Genomic DNA, 6149 nt, shown 5'->3' on the forward strand with positions numbered 1-6149 from the left:
GTTGTATCAGATCAACTGATGAGCCCAAAGGCATACTGCAAATTCGTTACTATGTAGTGAAACTTCTGACATTTCCTTTTAATTCTTTCTTACAGTTTCTATCCTTCAGCTGAAACTACCCACTGGATTTTGTATGCTGTCCACTTTTTGTTCACACCTTTAACATTAATTATAGTCATTTTAAATTCCCTTATCAGATAGAAGCACCTATGTTAGCCAAAGAGTAATCCTGGTGATTGCCCTCTCTCTTGGAAATGTTTTTTGTCTTTTGCATGTCTTATAATTTTTTGCTGAAAGTGGGACATGTAATAGAACAGCAGAGATAGAGGAAGTAATTTTTGTGAAGGGAAATGGAAATATCTTTTCTTTGTTGAGTCTTTAGTGCAGGATGTTAGGAGTTGGGCTGAGTTTATGATTCTCTGTTGCTATGGTTATCCCCGAGCAGGGGATGGCAACCCACTCCAGTATTCTTGCCTTGGAGAATTCCATGAACAGAGGAGCCTGGTCCATACTCTTTGGTCCATGAGGCTGCAAAGAGTCAGACATGACTGAGCAACTAATACTTTCACTTTTGTGGTTTTATCCCCGCTGTATTACAAGCTTCAAATATCTACAGAACAGCTTGTGTCTAGGTCGGGAAGCGTTTATTAAAGCAATGTCTATTTGATTCTTTGCCCTGCGCCTCTTTGCATAAACTTATTCCTCACTTTGTACTACTTTGCAGTTGCTTGTTATTCAGCTTCTTAACTTAGTGGCAGGAAGGTGGGGTTAGAGTCTCTGTTGTCCTGATTAAGGTTTAGTCCTAGACATACATTGTGTCTCTGGCTCTCAGAGGTGTAATTTTCCTGTTTCCCCAGGCGGGAATATTGGGCTTGGTGCCCCTCCCACAAAAATATGCTCCCACCAGTTTCTGTCTTCCCTCAGCTCACCAACAGGGCCTGCTAGCAGAGATGCCATTCTCTCTAAAGATTAAGGTCTTTATTCTATAGGGGAGAGAGAGAGAGAGAGAAAGAATCGAGAGTTTTTTGCCCCTCCTGAAAACTCTGCTGCTCTTCTCCCCTTCTCTGGGTCAGCACAACAGACACTCCCCAGATCTCATTCCAATCTTTTCTAGGAGTACCCAGCGAAGAATGTAGATAAAGAAGTGAGCTCAGCCTTCATCAATCTGTCAGCTATTCAAGCTGAATGCTCTTTATCAGTATTCAGCTGTGTCTCTGAAGGTGACCGTGAGTAGTTCATATGTACTCTTTCTCTCCTTAAATTTCAGGCCACTGGTTTGCTCTGTGGTCTCAGCAACTTAACAGTTTCCAGAAAAAAAAGAAAATCATGAATTTGACATTAGTCCAGTTCTTTTTTGATCCTACAGTGGAACCAAAGGCTCTTTTTGTCCAAGGGCCAAAGCCAGAAGTGGTTATACTAATTTATAAACTATTTCAATAAAGGAGCTGTTACAAATTATTTGAAATAAAAAGGCGGTCTTTACTGGGTTTGATAAAGTTGAGAAACACTGACTTAAAGAATCTTTTTGAAAACAACTCCCCTCTAACCACTAATAAGCATTACGGTAAACATTTAGGCCTAAAACTATTAGTAGCAACAAAATTTTTGACAGTTTATCTGCGCCTCTATTTTACTAATTTTAAGTATTCAGTCAGAGAAAAATGGGAATGGTATGTGCAATGGAAACCTCAAATTCAAATAGAAGTAGTTTAGGAATACAGCCAAATTAGTAAAAACAGATTTTAAAATTTCAACCATAATTTAGTATCTACCTACCTTCTACAAATTCAATAACAAAGCCAGTATTGTTTCATTCCATCTAAGAAACCAGCTTCTATTTATTTGTGGATACAGTTAATTCTTAAAAATAACTCATCCTTTCCATAATTGCATAACTTTTTCCCTTATAACATTCATATATTTACTATTTACTACTGCCAGTTTAGAAAAAAGAGGAATATCCATTACCTCCCAGTGGAATACAAATTGTGCTATTTTTCCATGAACGAGACTATAGAATGTAAAATTCCTATCTCTTAATAACTCTCTGATTCCACTTTTCCTCCATTAATATGTGCTACTTCCTGTTTTCAAACAAAGAGTATAATGTAATATTTCTAAACGAGGATGGGCTTATATTCCACTGTGATATTAACCCCAAAAGTCAAGTTTAAGATATAGCTGCTTAAACTGTTTTACATTACATTTAAAATGTTAACATGATCTTACATTATATGCTAGTCAAACAATAAAGCACTTCTAAAGAACAGAGAAATCAAGTCTTTTGGGAACACTCAATTATTGACGAGTTTTTTAAACCTTTTTTTAGGGCAAGTCCTGTTTCATTTTCCCATAAACTCAGAGTACTGGTAATATAACTAACAACTGTAATTTCCCTAGGCTCTGTAGACAGTACTTTCAAACCTAGAAATCTGTCAGATCCACCAAGGAAGAAGAAAACACAGTAAGACAATCTTTGGGACAGGTCCTGAAAAAATATTCTGAAATTTAACTTTTCACCCAAGACTCTACACTCCAAGACGCTCAAAATAACTCTACAGTATAAACTCCTTCACAGTGGGCGACAGCATCAGGTAGAAGCCCAAGGAGAATCAGGGTCGGATCAAAGGGAAAAGCAGAGAGAGGAACCGAGAAATCATTTACTTCGGGAAACCACTGCCACATTTGGGGAAGACTTCTAATTTTCTCCCCTAAGCAACCTGTAAAGGAAAGTCTCAAAACAAGCGAGGTTACCTTAACAGCCTACACAATTTAGGGGAGGACACTTTTTAAGTGTAGAGTCAAATCCGCGTTTAACAGCCAGTTCACAGAACGTCTAAGTTCCACTTCACCCATCTAAAGGCCGCATTCAGAGACAAAATCACAGCAGTGGAGGAAAGGCCCCTGTGAATAAGCTCTCTTGCAAAAAGGAAACGTTGAGGGGAAAAAACTTCATTTTGGAAAAGGGAGGAGCTGGAGAAGAAACGACGCGGGTGCTCCCCATTTCCTAACAAAACGAAACAAAGCTATGCAAATAAAGTTAAAAGTCCATGCGATACTTGGGAGGAAGGAGGGTCACTGACCCACGGAAACAAGAGTTCCAGGCATCCAGCTGGAAGAGCGCTCAGACTAGCAGAATGAAAGGGAATCCGGAGGGCGGAGCCCAGTGGGCTGCAAACCCAGAGGAATAAGGGCTGAGCGGGGTAAGGATGTGCAGAGTGCAGTGGGGGGACCGTGGTGGGAAGAAACCCAGAAAACGAGGCGAAAAGAGGGGTGGGACTGAACAGGGCAGGGCTCCGGGCGACTGTCACTCAGAGCCGCAGGGGGGCAGGCGGGGTGGGGGTGGCGGGGTCCGACGGCAGGAACCTGACCAGCAGCCTGCTCTCCTGAACTGCTGGAGGTTGGGCCCAGACACCACCACCCTTCCTTCTCCCGGCCCCTGGCGCCCCAAGTCCTCGCGGCGTGGCGAGGGGGTAAAGCAAAGCTCCAGAGTCCGGTGCCCGTGGTGATTTACCTTCGCGGGAGGCTGGAGCGGCTCCAGCCCGAGCTCCTCCTGCCGCCGGCTCAGCGTCCAGAGTGGGATGAGGCGCCCTCCGGCCTCCTCCCCCACAGCACTTCCCCTTTCCCCGCCGAGGCCCCGTGGCTCCACGGCCGCGGGTTCCTGGTGCCGCGGCGGCGCTGCCTCCCCACCCCCTGCACCTCCTCCCTCCGCCTCTCAGAGGCTCTCTCTGGAGGCCGCCATCTTCGCTCAGGCTGTGACGACCGCGCTCCAGTGCGCCTGCGCCGCCCCTGCCCAGCGGGTCACGAGACCCAGTCAGCTGACCTCAGTGCTTCCGCCTCCCGCTCCCCGCTCTCGCACGCACTTCTCCGCCCTCCCCGTCGTATCCGCCTGCTTGCCGTGAGGTTCCGCGTCCCGCCGGCTTTCTGGTAGACACGCCCTCCTCCCCGAACGCAGCTGAGACATGAGCAGAATGTCGACGAAGATGGTGGAAGGAAGGCTCCACGCCCCGGGAGAAGGGAACCTGCACCTCAGTCTGTGGCTTTGAGGCTTCCCTGGTGGCTCAGACGGTAACGCGTCTGCCTACAATGCGGGAGGCCCAGGTTCGATCCCTGGGTCAGAAAGATCCCCTGGAGAAGGACATGGCAACCCACCCCAGTATTCTTGCCTGGAAAATCCCATGCCCCGAGGATCCTTGGGGTCGCAAAGAGTAGGACACGACTAAGCGACGTCGCCTCACTTCCCGTGGTCTTTGTGCGGGACAGGTTATGCATTCTTAATCTCGTGAAGTGCTGTTTTAAAGCATTTACCCAGTCTTGACTTGAAATGCCGTGGAGTATCCGCGAGAAGATCTATACCCCGTTTGCTGTCTTGAGAGCCAGCAGTTTCACTAGCTACTGAGGCTCGCAGAAGACAGCTGAAAAGGGTTTAAATATGGGTTGGTTTGGGAAGTCACAGAGACCAAAGCCTCGGAAATACTGACGGCCTTTTGCTGCTGGGAGTGCCAGAAAAATAATACTGATAGATCCCATTTATTGCTAATCACGTGTCAAGGGGTTTGCTTAGTTAATCCTCAACACTGTTGAGTAGGAATTATCCTTGTTTTGCACATAAACTGAGGTCCCTCTCCACAGTAGGGGACTCAAGGAATCTGACTCCAAAGTTTGTGCCTTCTCTGTTATCTCCCTAATATATGTGGAAGCCGGGAGAGAGGAATAGGGTTAAAGAAAAGACATAGTAGTGTGTGTTACCTGTGGGTGAGGGTTTGATTAAATTCACTCTCCACTTCCAGATCTGAGATCTAGAGACAGCAGTTGAAAAATATCTTGAAGGTAGTCCAGTTATTTTTCTTCCAACGTTGCAAATTATAAAACTCTTCTGGAAACTTCAAAAGATAGTTGATGTATGTGGCTAGCATGGATGCATTATTTTATGAGGGTTAAAGGTCTCTGATAAGAGGTTTGATACTCAGCAGAGCAGTCCTGAGATAATATTGTCCTTTCAGTGGTTGACTCATTTTTAGAGATGGCAATTGCAGGATGGAAAACGCAATGGTTTTACAGATTTTTGTTTCCTGACTGTTTTGACCTTTTGCCCTACCTTGAGGTTGAAAGAAATTGCTTTTATCTACAGTAGACTTTCCTGTATTGTGACAGTAAGATAAGGTACATCTGCTGCTGCTGCTGCTAAGTCGCTTCAGTCGTGTCCAACTCTGTGCCACCTCAGAGATGGCAGCCCACCAGGCTCTGCTGTCCGTGGGATTCTCCAGGCAAGAACACTGGAGTGGGTTGCCATTTCCTTCTCCAATGCATGAAAGTGAAAAGTGAAAGTGAAGGCGCTCAGTCGTGTCCAACTCTTAGCGACCCCATGGACTGCAGCCTACCAGGCTCCTCCGTCCATGGGATTTTCCAGGCAAGAGTACTGGAGTGGGTTGCCATTGCCTCCTCCAAAGGTACATCTAAGAGGTGGTAACAGGAATAGGTGGTTGGTTGTGGGAAGACTGTTACAGGATCGAACTAGGATCTGCTGGCTGCAGTGTGCAGTAAAGCTAATCTATTGACATCAGGTTGGGGGGAAAGAAAATGCAGTGTTTATTGTAGGTGTCAACTAAGGAGTGCAGGTCTCTAGTAGTCAGAAGACCTGAACTGTCCTATGGCTTTCAGGGAAAGATTTTTAAAGACAGGGTGAGGGAGAGAATTGCTGGGTGTGTGATCGGTTCAGGGACATTTTTCCGATTGTTTGGTGGTGAAGTAATCAGGAGTCAACATCAACCTTCTGAATCCAATCAGTCTGGGGTCCACATGCTTGTAGGCAGTGTACAGTTAACTTCTTCTACCTGGTGGAAGTTTCCGTAGCTGCAAAACAGCTCAAAAGGGTGTGGCTCAGAATACTGTCTATAGCCCTTGCGGGGTTAGTCGCTAAGTCGTGTGCGACTCTTGCAACCCAATGGACTGTAGCCAGCAAGGCTCCTCTGTCCATGGGATTCTCCAGGCAAGATTACTGGAGTGGGTTGTCATTTCCTTTTTCAGGGGATCATCCCAACCCAGGAATCGAACCCCAGTCTCTTGCACTGCAGGCAAAGTCTTTATCAACTGAGCTACAAAGGAACAAAAGCTCCTTGGCTTTGTTTAATGGCTAGACTATGTCTGAT

General features: G+C 45.8%; 1 protein-coding gene across 1 annotated transcript in view; it reads right to left on the bottom strand.

Moving 5' to 3' along the window:
* Positions 1 to 3761, bottom strand: part of DNAJC13 (DnaJ heat shock protein family (Hsp40) member C13) — a 171431-nt gene extending 167670 nt beyond the window's left edge. Inside the window, exon 1 of the mRNA XM_055413675.2 lies at positions 3515 to 3761. The gene's annotated coding sequence lies outside the window, so the exon portion shown is untranslated. The remainder of the gene's footprint in view (positions 1 to 3514) is intronic.
* Between the last annotated feature and the right edge of the window lie 2388 nt (positions 3762 to 6149).

The sequence above is a fragment of the Moschus berezovskii genome, chromosome 1 (assembly GCF_049115385.1).
Source record: "Moschus berezovskii isolate FMDL1 chromosome 1, NW_MosBer_1.0, whole genome shotgun sequence".
In the NCBI taxonomy this organism is placed as follows: domain Eukaryota; kingdom Metazoa; phylum Chordata; class Mammalia; order Artiodactyla; family Moschidae; genus Moschus; species Moschus berezovskii.